The sequence below is a fragment of the Colias philodice genome, chromosome 14 (assembly GCF_061535455.1).
Source record: "Colias philodice isolate Cphi_HAF_F1 chromosome 14, ilColPhil1 Martin Lab GWU primary, whole genome shotgun sequence".
Taxonomy (NCBI): domain Eukaryota; kingdom Metazoa; phylum Arthropoda; class Insecta; order Lepidoptera; family Pieridae; genus Colias; species Colias philodice.
The window spans coordinates 3,454,865-3,469,825 of NC_143099.1; positions in this window are offsets into that span (position 1 = coordinate 3,454,865).

Below are 14,961 nucleotides of genomic sequence, written 5' to 3' on the forward strand. Positions count from 1 at the left end.
CGGGTGTTTTGTGTAACGTCAAGATGCCAGGGCGCGATATTTTTATGGAAATATATGTTACTGTGATCGTCCTCTGTTCGTTTTATAGCTTTTTACCACTTTGTTCGCTGTTGCCGAATAACAAAACGTGTCAAAATGAAATTAACTTTGGCACAATGTTAATTTTTAAACGGTTACGAAATTCTAATTTACAGCGAGACCTTTATGTTCTTTTTTTGATTTAACGTTCTAAAATTACTTCAATACCTATTACCTACAGTCGGCTGATGCTTGTAGTCGCCTTTTATGAGTCACAGTTGTAAAATTAAGTTATATAAAGCGTGGCCTTATACTTTAAGTGGGGTTTTGACGGATAGCACAATTAACAAAATGCCGTTGCCGTGTATAACATACTACAATATAGTTACTGCGATGTGAGACTGGTTGGTCGTAAATTAGGCGTCGTTTCGGACTGGTTTGGTGGACAATGTCCCCGCTTGATGGTCCGACTGTCTGATATTAACTATCCCACGGTGACCCTTGCGCTCGCTTTGTTTTATAGTAGCTAAACAAAACGGAACTAATGAGCCGCGGGCGAACTATTTTATTTAATAATATGTATAAAAAGGTCAGTGTTGTGGTTTTTAGATAAGATAAATTTGATCGAATGTTGCCTATAACCTATAATATTAACAATCTAATTTTATTTGTATCATTTGTATTTTTATAATATGAACCAAATAAAAAAAAATGAAACATTTAGACTTGTTGTTAGAGTAATTGTTATATTGAAACGTAGATGTGTCACAAATTGAATAAACAGCGTCTATTTATGACTAATAAAGCGTTCCGCCCTGATTGACAAAACGAAACGGATGCCGCTAATGTCTCAATTTTGGGAATAGACCTCCACGTAAAGCAAACATTCCGCCCTCTTAAGGAATCCCACTGAGTGCACCAAGGTGCTAGCCAACTTATCACGGCACAGTTGCTACGTGCAATAAATTAGATAATTACGTGACAACAAAAACCGTGAGAGATCGCACCACGGGTGAGACGAAAAATCGTGAAGCGAATAACCCCCTGCTGGCTTAGACCTCACCGAGCGGCCGAAGGCACCGAACTTCTGTCACATCAGACCGCCTTTGTTACCTAAATTCGCTATCCCTTTTCGCCGGTTGGAAATCCACTCAAAAAAAGAGAGGTTCGATCGTCGGCAGAGCCTTTGCGCCGCGCTCATCATTTTTCACGTCTTATTCAATAAGTCGCTGCGTAGTCGTCGAGATAGTGATCGAGTTTTGAAATATTTCGATGGGAGAGCGCTACATTCCCAAGGATATGGTGTTACTTTGCGTGCGGAATGTCGGTTCTGTATTGTTAGCGTTCAACGTATATCTTTAAATATTCTTTTGGGGTTCAAATTATTTGCTAATAAGATTCCATTTTGCATATTTATCAATATAAGGTCTATTACTAATGCTACTATATTGTCATTTTAAAAACATTTATAAAATGACAAACGAAAAACCATCTTAATTATGTTTTTACTTAAAATGTTGTCGTAACTCGTATCAAACAATAACTGTTGAATCAAAACAAAAATTATGTCAAATTAATGTGTGATTTTATGTTCAATAAACGCATATTCCACCCATTATTATTAATTATAAACCCAACACCTAACCCAATTTGTAAAATGAACGCAAGAACGCAAACCGGACGTGCAACCTAAAATTGAAGAAAGATATCAATGAATCATCTAACGTTGTATTTGCATCACTGCGCACATTATGTGCCTGACACAGAAGCGTCAAGGCGTTGCAAGTAATGTCATTTACTTATAAAATATAAGCATACAAGCGTCCGTTCAAAAACCCTTTGTGTACACAATAATAGAGCCCAACACTTTGTTTGCTCCAACAATTGTTAAGAATGATTATTCGCTGCAGTCGGCTACTTTAACGGATTAACGCTTTTGTATCGAGATACGTTCGGAAATTGTTTATTGAATGCGCTGACCAGGTACAGTTACAACCATTGAGTTTAGTACAGATGCTAATCTCTAAAACAAAGTGTTAAGTTTAGCAAACTGCTATTTTTTGCGATGCGTTATCGTTCTGCCATCTCGGTGTGGCTTTGAGAAACCGCATTGTGGGAGCGAATAGCTAACATAGGATCATTTATCTCAAGTGTGAAGCTTAAACATTTTATATGGTCCGAAAGTAATGTTATAAGGAGATTGTATCAACAAAAATTATACCGCGTTTAGTGTAATTATCTTGCTTTGTTAATTATTTATGTTCTCGACTTGTTTTGTGATTTACATTTTGATGCACAAAATTACTTTCGACTTACAAACAAAGAACAAAGCAGAGTTAATTGTATCAGATTAACCGAGTGTTAATAATAATCAAAAGAATAGTAAAAACACGTCATAATATATTGCTATTTCTACCGAAAAAAAAACATTATGATATCGACGAATGTAATCAATAAAAATAAGGCACAGTGTAGCAGCCTGAAAGCTTTTGTCTTAGAAATTTCACATAAAAATACTGTTTACTGTTTGGCAATCAAAACAAACAAAACAGACTATAAACTTCCATGATTTTATTCAACAACGGGGTTTGAAGGAAATTTTGCAAAACTTAATGAGAATTTTTCTTGAAATTTTAATTCTGCACTTACGCGTAAATGTATAATCTATGTGTTATAAGTCTACCATTTATCATCTAATTTGTATAAAAGCTCATTCTCCTGATCAGTTCACCACACTTTGAAATTCGACAAATAATGTGAAAACATTTTATTTTAAGTAGCAGCAATAGCTACTATGTATTAAGTATTCTGTTGTAGCAGTCAACAGCTTTGATAACAAACTTGTCTCCTTATATTATTATTATACAATAATTTATTATTGTATTTAGGTACATATTTATTAGGGTAACGACAGTTAGTTGAAGTAATAAAATATATTAAATAAATGTATACCGAAAGGAGAGGCTTGTGAATATATGAGATGTTTCACAGCTTTGAAAAGTCTCTATTCTCATAAATATCTTCAGAAATATAAATCATACCAAAAAACCTCTCCTTTGCAACGTGAAAGACAGTCAAACAAATAAACACATGCATTTATAAATTATAATTTTACCTAGTAAGACAGATGGATGGACTACAATAGGAAAGATATCAAATAAGTGCCAAATACAACTATTATTAATTACCTTGATCGTTTTTAATAAAGTAAATAGGTACCTAGCTTCAAAATTAAACTCTTCCCTTATTCAAACCCATGATGTATTTGTTTGTTCTGAAAATTCAAGAAATATTTCAGTAATCGTACATTCTCAGAAACATGTTGTACCTTTGACCTAAACCATATTTGGTCATAATTTCATACAAACTCCAGTCATTAATTATATTATGTAAAGTCTAACCGTTTCAGGAATCATAATTATTCTCAATAAATTAATGATCAATATTGTTCAAATTAATTAAATTATCGGCTTAACCACAGAACCGCAAGCAAGGTTACATATAATACGCGAATTGGGTGCTTAAGAGGAAAAATACGAAAATTAATGAGCCGGCGCCTATCGCTAGCATCCGCCCACATCCGGTGGCGCTAAACAGCTTTATTATGCACGCTTTATCATCTTTTACTAACGAATCATTTATTATTATAGCTGGGGATTAAAGACGCCGCTTCAATTTGAACACGTACTGCAGTGATTATTATGAACGTTAAAAATTAAAATAACGCGCTCAATTTTTCTGTAGATCACTGAATAATATATTTTACTTACGAACGCTGTTGGTAGATACTTATAAGTTTTAAAATCTATAGATTTATTTTAAGTTAAAAATAATTATAAAAAATTAACATGTAGTTTCATGTTAAATTGTATGCAAAAAATAAAGCCTCACATCAAATTTTTATTTTCATTATTGCATTAATCTTTATACATGTCCTGCCATCTATTGGCGAGTAGCTAAACTAAATAAAATATATCGATATTTACTTTATTAAAATGGTCATATTTTAAACATTGCTATATTTTAACAGTGTGCAATATTTACACCAATAGAAAATAAACAAACAAGGATTATTTTATAACTAATTACTTAACCTCACTTATTTCATCATTGCAAATAATAGATGGCGCTGGCTTGTCACCATAGTGGTCGCTATAAATAATATTCTTGATCAAAATTCAAATTGCTCGATCCGCATATGCCATAAACATTTGCACTTTAAATAAATCATACAAATAAATCCGCCCACGCGTATTTTATGTTTTATGGCGTTTGCATTTACCTGTGTAAAACGTGGGTAGGAGAATATCTTATTCAATTAAAAATACAAATAATATTGAAAACATCATAAAAATAACAGCAATTATAAAAATATATTGACCTATGGAAGTATTACATCTCTGTAATTTAAAAGATCACCTTATTCACCACCATTAAAAAATTCAAAAAAATCAAAAGCGTTTATCTCAAATCGGCACCCTGTTACTCGTTCCATGGTTAACACCGATTCATTAAAAAAGAACGCTTGTAGACCCCCAAAAGACTGAAAAAAGATGAGATGACGTCCAAAAAGACTACATTTTGGTTACTGAGCGGCGCCTAGCGGGTGCCGCGGCGGCGTCTGTGAATGCGATGCCTTTTACATCACACGACAATCATTCCTCGTATGTTCATACAATAATCCCTTAAGCTAAGGTACTCTATAATATCTGCCAATCATGAAAATTCTAGCAAAATTGAAGACATTTGTCACTTTGTACGAAAAATTATAAAATGTAATTGAGCACTGAATATGCCTCATAGTTAATTAGGTACGGGTTAAAGTATCTAATAATCTTTTTATGGGTGTAAAGTGAAATAGTTTATATTCTTTCAGTCAACAGCACATCATCAAAGCGTCGCATCACGTACTCAACGATATTTGTTGTGTCGTATCATGTAAAAGGTCTGTTAGATTGTAGGGCCGATATTCGCCGTGTGGTTTTGTTGATCGTCGCCCGTGGGTGCTCGCGCGCACCTAATTTATACGCGCTGACTCTGACACAATCCCTTATTGCCCGTTTGTAAGACATAGGGAAGTTTACTTTTTATTAATTCCTCATTAACACATTCATTCACTCATTCAATTAATAAAATCGATACATAATTATAGAAGGAAAGAAAACCTTTTTTAGGAAAATTATATATTTTAACCGTTATCAATAATTCTTAATGTATCATGAATGAAATAAATATCAACAACAGGTACATCTTTTATGATGAAAAAGGTTACAAAACTCGCAATTCATTCAGCAAAAACCAACAAACGATCAGAATTGCTTGTGGTTAAGGAAACCTGCACGTCTTCACATTTCCTGCGCCTACTTCAAAGCTAACGTAAACAAAATATTGTTCGTTTTGACAGACGATATGACGGGCCCGACCGCAGGGAATGCGTTATGGTTGAGATTGTAATCTGTGGTCGCAGCGTATGAATGAACCTTTTAAATTACAGATAAATTAAACCTTAATAAGTCGTGAGAAACGATGCAGGAAATCCTCGAAATCAACAGTTTAGGGGTGAAATAAAGTAAAGGACTAAATTATATGTAGGTACCATGTGATTCCATGATTCTATTCCTCATTATATTTTTTCAAAACTTTCTTTTACCTAGGTAGCTACTTTTGATATCAAGCTTGCTTAATTCCCCTTCTCTTTATTTTCACATCTTCAAAACAATGAAATAAAATTAGCTTAGTGGAAAAGCATAAGGGTATTTTTTCTAATAAGCTTTTTAAAAACATATCTCTTGTCTCTCTACATGCAATCATCAAAATGATAGCCTATCAACTTCAATCATAGGAAAAATTTGTCGACGACTCCTATCGCCGTTAAATACCTAGCAAATTATTATTGCAATAAATACAGGATTCAATAACGTTATTTCTAAGCTGTAACTGATGAGCATGCAAAAATTTAACAGATTTTTCAATTTATTCGAACATTATCCACTTATCCACAGTTCCAATCGGTGAATGAATAAAATAAATCGTGATGAAAGTGGCAAGTCAAAGATTTAAAAGTTGACCACATTACGTGTGCCAACCCGCACTTGACCAGTGTGGAGGAAAATTGCCTGTATCCTGATGTTCAGGCTCGTGTAGTCGTGTCCCTGCAGTTTGAACAATAATATACCTATAAATTTATAAAGAATAGAAAAAATTCGATCACGAGGCGGGACTCGAACCCGCATCCTTCGCGCCATTCCGGGGCGGATGCCTGACCAACTCAGCCACTCGTGACCCGCCAGAGCAATCGAATTTATTCTATTCTTTCAGTTTTATGTGTCTGAAGGGACACACCGCGCGCCATCTATTGAGATGATTAACAACCATTTCAACCAATATGAAGCACTTTTCAGTGAATACAATATTGTAACGATGGAACACGACCTTTTTTGTTGAATTTATATTTTTGGTTTTATGGCATTCAAATGCTTTATAAATATAAATTTATAAAGAATAGAAAAAATTCGATCACGAGGCGGGACTCGAACCCGCATCCTTCGCGCCATTCCGGGGCGGATGCCTGACCAACTCAGCCACTCGTGACCCGCCAGAGCAATCGAATTTATTCTATTCTTTCAGTTTTATGTGTCTGAAGGGACTCAATAGATGGCGCGCGGTGTGTCCCTTCAGACACATAAAACTGAAAGAATAGAATAAATTCGATTGCTCTGGCGGGTCACGAGTGGCTGAGTTGGTCAGGCATCCGCCCCGGAATGGCGCGAAGGATGCGGGTTCGAGTCCCGCCTCGTGATCGAATTTTTTCTATTCTTTATAAATTTATATTTATAAAGCATTTGAATGCCATAAAACCAAAAATATAAATTCAACAAAAAAGGTCGTGTTCCATCGTTACAATATTGTATTCACTGAAAAGTGCTTCATATTGGTTGAAATGGTTGTTAATCATCTCAATAGATGGCGCGCGGTGTGTCCCTTCAGACACATAAAACTGAAAGAATAGAATAAATTCGATTGCTCTGGCGGGTCACGAGTGGCTGAGTTGGTCAGGCATCCGCCCCGGAATGGCGCGAAGGATGCGGGTTCGAGTCCCGCCTCGTGATCGAATTTTTTCTATTCTTTATAAATTTATATTTATAAAGCATTTGAATGCCATAAAACCAAAAATATAAATTCAACAAAAAAGGTCGTGTTCCATCGTTACAATATTGTATTCACTGAAAAGTGCTTCATATTGGTTGAAATGGTTGTTAATCATCTCAATAGATGGCGCGCGGTGTGTCCCTTCAGACACATAAAACTGAAAGAATAGAATAAATTCGATTGCTCTGGCGGGTCACGAGTGGCTGAGTTGGTCAGGCATCCGCCCCGGAATGGCGCGAAGGATGCGGGTTCGAGTCCCGCCTCGTGATCGAATTTTTTCTATTCTTTATAAATTTATATTTATAAAGCATTTGAATGCCATAAAACCAAAAATATAAATTCAACAAAAAAGGTCGTGTTCCATCGTTACAATATTGTATTCACTGAAAAGTGCTTCATATTGGTTGAAATGGTTGTTAATCATCTCAATAGATGGCGCGCGGTGTGTCCCTTCAGACACATAAAACTGAAAGAATAGAATAAATTCGATTGCTCTGGCGGGTCACGAGTGGCTGAGTTGGTCAGGCATCCGCCCCGGAATGGCGCGAAGGATGCGGGTTCGAGTCCCGCCTCGTGATCGAATTTTTTCTATTCTTTATAAATTTATATTTATAAAGCATTTGAATGCCATAAAACCAAAAATATAAATTCAACAAAAAAGGTCGTGTTCCATCGTTACAATATTGTATTCACTGAAAAGTGCTTCATATTGGTTGAAATGGTTGTTAATCATCTCAATAGATGGCGCGCGGTGTGTCCCTTCAGACACATAAAACTGAAAGAATAGAATAAATTCGATTGCTCTGGCGGGTCACGAGTGGCTGAGTTGGTCAGGCTTCCGCCCCGGAATGGCGCGAAGGATGCGGGTTCGAGTCCCGCCTCGTGATCGAATTTTTTCTATTCTTTATAAATTTATATTTATAAAGCATTTGAATGCCATAAAACCAAAAATATAAATTCAATAATATACCTTATAGGCTGGTGATAATGCCACAACTCATTACTACGCATAGCTTTTTGTATTTCGATTGATGTGATTATTGTTGGTATTGCTACTCAAATAATATACCCACATAAAACAAGAATCCAAATTATTTGAATCTTTATATTAGAACTTCTTAACTTAAATTACCTATTTTTTTATTATACTGAAGGATTTCCATAAAAGGAGTTGCGAGTATCTACTCTATATGAGCGGTATCTATTAAAGAGCTCATTTCACGTAAATCTAAGGTATTACTCGATGGTCCGTTATTCTCGCAATCTCGCGTACATAATATACGGAAAACATATGAAATGTTATTTGTTCCCATTTTTTGTTGCATTATTACTGACACATCAACATCGCTTACGCATGCCTATATTGGATGCAGTTTAAAATGACTTTGCGCGTCTTGTTCATCATTAGAATCAATTATTTCTCCATTTACGACTCTGAATGTGTCGTCAAGCCTTCAATGTTGGCAATTTTGTTGAACATGATCGCTTTTTATACGTTATTAAGAGTATCTGCGCTGTAGGTAGGATTCAAACACGTTTAATTTCATGCATGCTTTTATAATGACTACGGCATGCCGAAGTATTTTGAAAGGTTGAAAATCGTATGAAGAATTCAATCGCGATCGCGGTGCTAAATTATGGATAATGATAATAAATTTATGAAGTAAGTTTAATACTTTAAAGCGTTAGGATTTTTTAACTTTTATTTTGGATGGCAAGTAACGTATTGTTTTACGATTGTCGATTGTATTTATTTTGTCAGATAAAAGACGCCAATAAATTTTAATTAAACTTTGTGAAAAGTTACGGCTTGTGTTAAGTTGACATTAAAATTTAAAACATTTTAATTACCTTTACGGTGGAATCTATAACTACTATTTTTAGTAACAACATGCACTAGAAACAAAGGTATTAAAATTATATCAATAAAGATATGTTTGAATTACTTGCCAAAAAACAACGCTTTTGAAAGCTTTAAACCCTTCATGCAACCTAATTATAAATACACAATCTGATCAAAAAATCGCTCACGATTCGCAATAACAGACGTTAAATTATATGGAAATGTCGAGTTGTATTGTGACACCTACGTGCGCCTGGGGTGCGACAAATTAGAGATATGCCGTAATTAGAGCAATTACAGGACGCACTGGAGCATCCTGCCTGTTGCCTGTGGTGGGCGAAATGTATAGGCTAAATAAAATACTTCCTTTATGAATTGAAAGTTCTTTTACAAGAATGGGTTTCTAGAAACTGTATGGAGAAATAAAATGCGATTGAAATTAGATTAAGGTCATGTTGAAATCGATAACATAAAAATGACAGAAAGATTAACGTTTCATATTAAGCACTAAATGTAGAAAAAATAAGAAATAGGGATTCTTTCACATTGGTTAGATAGATCTTTTTTCTTGCAAAGTAGACATTGTAAGGCTCCGTCGCCTCCTCCTGAGTATCTGAAATACAGCAATTATTTAGCATTTATTTATAAGTATCTAAGAATCGACGAATTACTGGACAAGTGGCCTCAAATCCTATAATAGGTACCTATAATAAATTGTTTTGATTCAAATATAAGAAATACTGGCGAGATAGAAATATAGCATGTTGTCATCACATAAAAAGTTTATTAACAATAAAATATACATTTTATGCACTTAAAATTCATTTAAAGTTCACTTGAAATATATGCTTAACATTTTACTTTGTAATAAAATGTTTAAACTTACAAAAGGATGTGTATTAGTAACTATCAATTAAATTGTTACTATTCCTCGTTGTATTCTTTATCCAAATCTCTGAATATTTACTCTTCACCCAAAATACTATCTAAATAATTTCAGAGCTGTTTGGATATTATCATCTATCTTGGCAATCATATCGGTTTGTCGCTGTGTTTTTGTTCTAATCTATGTCCTCTGTCAACCAAGTAACTAGGTAGTGAGGTCAATGACCGAATTCGACAATTGCAAATGTGAAAGTGAGTGTGGGAATTAATTAGTATTTGCACAGATATCAACGAGCAATAACAAAATAATAAACAATGTCATTGGGTCGTGAGTGGGCGATTGGTGCTATTTTTTGCTACCCTATTTAATCTGTAACTTGGCTAAATTAATTTATTAATCGATTTTTATGAAAGTGTAAACGTATAAATGATGTTTGTTATCCGCCTAAGGCGCGGGACATATACAAGCGGCGCGGCGCGCCGCGGGCGCGCCGGGAGCGCGCCGCGGGCGCGCTGCCGGCGTGCATCGGGTGCGCTATTGGCATTTTGTATGAAATAATTTTGGAAAGGCGCAACCTTGGCACAACCGTGGCGTGCCGTCTCGACGCCTGTCCAAAATTCTTTCATACAAAATGTATAAGAAGGACGTGGTGCAAAACAGATTCAAGAGGTGCGCTTATGGCACGCCCGCGCCCGCGCCGCTTGTGTTTGACCCGCGCCTTATACCTATGTGCTCTTCGTTTTATAGGACGTTATAGGTATTAGAGTCGTAATCTTTCAGTCACTTATTAATACTAAATATCATATCAATAGCCTCTAGATGTTTTTAACATGACATAATATAATGTAGATTTGTAATTTAAAACCTATTATACTATTTTCTACCCTATATTATCATGTACCTATATCCTCAAATCATAAAAAAAGATCGGTAAAACAATGACTAATGAATCCTGACCGTCTTCAAGTGTGACATATCTAATAATAATCCTACCAGCATCTCATAATCTCCTAGCCTTGAAGGCCCGAAGCTCGCCGACAAAAAATCTCCCTCAAATATAATAACCGCCGGCTAATCTTTGATGTGAGGACGCCTGCAAATCACATATCCAGTCGAGATTAACAACCATTATTTTGCATATTATTGACATTTACTACCACATCGCTTATTTATTTATGTCCAGAGTTATTTGGGAAGTATTTTTTGAAGTTGTCCACATAAAAATGTTGGTAGAAACAAAACGAATTCGATATTTATGGTTGGTCCGATGTGTGTCAATGCAAAATTTATATTGTCGAAAGCTGATTTAACTTCGGCTGTTTCCCGTTTGAAATACGGTCTTTGTGATGAACTAAGTTTCGTATATGGATAATGAGTTATTCATAAATACAAAACGGTGATGATGCATATAAATGAGAGGGTTGAGCTTTTAAATGTAAAGTGTTGTTGAATCGTTTATGCTGCACGGCTACCTTTTTTGTCACAATTGACTTTGTCACTATTGGGTTGACACTAAATGTCATGATTAAATCCCAATGTAATGCGTGTTTATTTTTTTATTTAAAAGTTCAACATAAGTGTATCCTTCATTTGTTTAACCAATAATTAAGGTATATATGCTATTTCGGATCTATTCAGTGTGCATCCATAAATCAAATCTATATTAGCTTTAAATTTACGACGTCCCAAAATATACTAGGTAGTAATTAACAAAACCATAACAAAAAGTCATTGACAGCGATTCTATTAGTGAGCTTTATTTACGGATGTCAGCCAATTACGCCAAAGTAGATTCGTATTAGGCGCTAACGACACACGTATACACTATATACATCTCATTCCGTGTGACATCACCCGGCGAAAGTTAATTAGCACACTTAATGACGCAAAGAACTGGTCATTTGTAAACATAATCCTATTGATATTGTTATTAGATAGAAAGTAAGTGTTTATATCGTTAAGCATTTAGCGTGAGTGGCACATAAAACAGCAAAGTGACTTTTATAGAAGCGGTGTAGATAGATAAATCTTTATGTGCAGCTATAAAACTAAAATATGTGATTGCGCGGTTAATCAATTACTAAAATAACGCTCAGATGAAAACGATTCTAGATTCCACTATTGGTGTTGCTGCTTTCAAATAGGATTAAATGAGACTTTTATGATAAAGTGCTATAGGTACATTTATAGAGTTTGTCATAATATTTGAATAAACTTTCACATAATGTTATTATATAAAGGATAGTAAATTAGTATGTTTATATAATTAATCAGAGAACAAACAACCATTACAAATAGTTATATTATTTGCAACGATTATTATTATTTAATAACTGTAAAAAGATTCATATACCTAATTTAATATTAAAGGTCTGGAAGGTATATTTTTTTCTATGCAGCGAACATGTGTTCCTTGCATTTATTTTTGAACAGAAAAAAGTATCTATGCTTTAAGTAAGTAAGTTATGAATTTCTGCTCACTGCATTAAAATTAATACCTACAAAACCCCATGAGCGTGACCCAATTTCAAACCCATCAGAAAGATAACACGTACGTATATAATATACAGCTTTTGTTTATAAAAGCTCAGTTAAACTAGGTGGATGCTATAACTGAAATATGAGTTACAGATTCGTCTAGCTGCATTAAAGTACAGCTACAAGCACGTACGACTCCACCCACACGCCATGTTTGTATTTTATTGGCCGGCATCGGGACCACGTGAAGTGTTCTTAATATAGGATTTGGAGCAAATAGCGGGCATGAATAGCATGTATGTGGAGTAAGAAATTTCATCGTTACGCGGTGTACATATTATAATTTAATTGAATAATTTAAAACAAATTAATTTATTTTATTCAAGTCATGTATGAATTTCAGCTCTGTTTCAAACATAGAAATTACGGGTAACTGGAGCGGTTCAAATTATTTACAATTTATTCCAAAAAAAATTACATTTTTTATTAATAATGTCAATTTCTACAAATAAAACAATCAAAAGTAAAACTAAACTAAAGATTAGCGCAGTCGGTCATAACACGAAAAGCGCGCCATAATGCGAGAACAATACATCGCAACCCCACACGCTGCCCTCCGACCCGTTACCTTTACCGTTAATTATCGAATTATTCCGATGCACTAACGGTGCACTTCATGACGCATCGCTCCATCATACTGCATCGATAAATTCTTATCGAGAGCAAAATTTTACGCTCTTTTAGGGTTCCATACCGAAAGCGTAAAACGGAACCCTATTACAAAGACTTTGTTGTCTGTATATCTGTCCGTCTGTCACCAGGCTGTACCCTAGATTCGTGATAGTTAGACATTTTAAAATTTCAGTGAAATGTACTTCTGTTGCCGCTATAGCAACAAAATATACTGAAAATAAGAATAAAATCAGTTTTTACTGCTCAATTAGCGGTGGTTAAGGAAAATGTGGATTTTATTTTAACATCTATTCTCTTATGGAATTAGTGAGTGCTTAATTAACCTAACCTAACTTGGGTCAATTAAGACGCGGTCTTTAAGCTTAATAATAAACCATTATATTGTATTGTTTTCTCTTCATTAATAAGTTATTTAGTAAGTATAGTGATTATTACGTCAATGTAGCTAGTGGCTCTCGAAACAGCATTTTAGTAGTCAAGAAGTTAATTAATTAGCAAAATAAGAAATTTTCTTATTTTCTGAAAAGTTCAAATTAATTAAGTAAATCCATAATTAATATATGAATCATATATCCCAAAAATGCTAAGAAACGATTCGATCTCAATTGCGTGACTTTTTAAAAAGAAAGTGTTCTTACATTTTTATAAAAAAAATCTTCTCACGGTTACTGTTTTGACTCACCATTTCTGAAAATTGTAGCGAGTAATTATGACGTCATAATCGTCTACATTTTGCTCGTGTTCGAGAGGCATTTTTTAATTTATTCACTGACAAGGCGGCGTATCTTGGTGGAATCTTGTTAGCTCTGTTTGCCAAACATCGGTTTCGGTACATTTAGATCGACAGATAATGCTCACCACTAAAATATGTAGACATAAACGTTTAAATTTACTGCTGTGTTCTCGAATTTTATTGTGTTAACGCTTTATTATTTATATTATGGGCTTAATGATTATGTTTAGGTAATGATGACCTTATTGAGGGTGACTAAATTAAAATTATTGTTTCTGTAAATTAATTCGAGTATATTAAGCATAAATAAAAACATAATTATTAATGCAATTAATATTTGTATGGCGATCGAGCTTTTGCGAAAACAAAATCCTGTTACATAGGAAAGCTTGTATAACAACATCAAATAGTAGGTAACAGTCTTTAAAAGCTTGAATTATGTTGTTGCACACCATTTAATATGTAGCAAATTGTATTGGACATAATAATATCAATTCATAAACGTAATATTAATCCTTTATTTCCCCAGTTTTAAAGTGGGCATATTTGTACCTCGTCTAGCCAGTAAGCAAGTGTCAGACGCGCCATTTCAAACACTAATAAACAAATATAACTGTCGAATGCTACGAGGAAAGCACGATTCCCACAGAGTTTAGGCAGTTTACAGACTAGCGACTTCATCAATGTAGACTTTTGTGTTTCTCTTATGATTTTTATGCTATCTCTTTATGCCCAAGCCACTGCGTAATCAGAAAATTCTTTTCCTACTATAAATTTTTGTAGATCAGTTTTTAAATTATTGATTATACACATTATACCTATGTAATAAACGACTTCTCTTTATCAAATCCTCTGCATATAAGTGTAACCTTAGAATTAACTTATATACCTATAAGATAAATTATACCTTTATATCTACAGACTTGATACGTCGTAAGTCCAATGTAAATTTCATGAAATTTCGTTATATTTCTGTATATAAAATCAATTTCCCTTGGTCATGACATGACCAAAAACTTGACCGATTATTTCTTTAATGGTTTTCGCTATCCTCAGGAGAAAAAGTTTAGAAAATTGCGCTTAAAAATAAAAACAAAAACTCAACGACATAGTAAAACAGAACAACCTCTGTTGGGGCAGTAGATAACTTTTAGCTGCTGC